General features: G+C 31.9%; 1 pseudogene; it reads left to right on the forward strand.

Annotated features, from left to right (window-relative positions):
• Positions 1-474: 474 nt before the first annotated feature.
• On the forward strand, positions 475-593 carry LOC112474535 (annotated as a pseudogene).
• The last annotated feature ends 559 nt before the right edge of the window (positions 594-1152 follow it).

The raw sequence follows: 1152 nt of genomic DNA on the forward strand, positions 1-1152 counted from the left end.
AGCCAAGGAAGCCCTTCTAAAGACAGCAGCCTCAGGCCTACATTGTTAACTCTTTTCTGTACAGTAATAGTAGCACAAAAATAGAAAGGGGAAAAGTTCAACTGTTATAAGGTTCTGTCATTGCTCAGCAAGTGATAAAAAAAAATTGTAACCCTGGAGTAACAAGAAAAGGAATAAATAAGGATTGAGAACAGTCAAGATAGTAGATGAGAAAAGAAAAATGATATGAGAATACCTGACTGATGTAAAAGAAAGAAGTAAGAAATAAAGGGGAAAAAACTAGTGCTATAAATAGATAACACAAAGTGAGATGGTAGATATAAACCATAAGATATCACATACTGATGTAATAGTCTACTATAAAACAAAGATCATCAGACAGAAAATAATAAACAAATAAAAAGACAAAACAATTAAACAAAAAATGCAACTATACATGTTTATAAGAGATACACTTTAAATGTAAAGATACAAGTCCTTGGCCATGCCACCTTGAACAAGCCCAATCCCGTCTGATCTCGGAAGCTAAGCAGGGTCGGGCCTGGTTAGTACTTGGATGGGAGACCGCCTAGGAAGTTCAGGTGCTGTAGGCATAAAAAAATTTAAAAAATTAAAAAAATAACAGATTGTAAGATGACAAGGCCCTTTCAATCTGTGAGGTCAACCAAGGGTTGCCTTTCAATCTGTGAGGTCAACCAAGGGTTGCCTCGCCTAAAAAAGAAGAAAAGAAGAGAAAAGAAAAGAAAAGAAAAGAAAAGAAAAGAAAAGAAAAGAAAAGAAAAGAAAAGAAAAGGGAAAGGAAAGGAAAGGAAAGAAAAAAGGAGAAAAGAAAGGAATGGAAAAGATATACCATGTGAATATATCAACCAAAGAAAACTGGTAATGTTACTATCCCACAAAAGGATGCATATAATGGGAATAATAATCCAAATTTGTATGCTTCGAACACTGCACGTATAGAAAACACGACAGAAATATAATATTACAATGATATCATTTACAATGGAAAATCTCAAGGGATATATTTAATGAAATATTTTCAAGACTTTTACACTGAAAAACTAGAAAACATGATTAAAAATTTAATAAGACTTAAATGAATGAAAAAAATATCATGCGTATTGATAAGGTATATTATATAAATAATAATTT

The sequence above is a fragment of the Pteropus alecto genome, unplaced genomic scaffold, assembly GCF_000325575.1.
Source record: "Pteropus alecto unplaced genomic scaffold, ASM32557v1 scaffold239, whole genome shotgun sequence".
Classification (NCBI taxonomy): domain Eukaryota; kingdom Metazoa; phylum Chordata; class Mammalia; order Chiroptera; family Pteropodidae; genus Pteropus; species Pteropus alecto.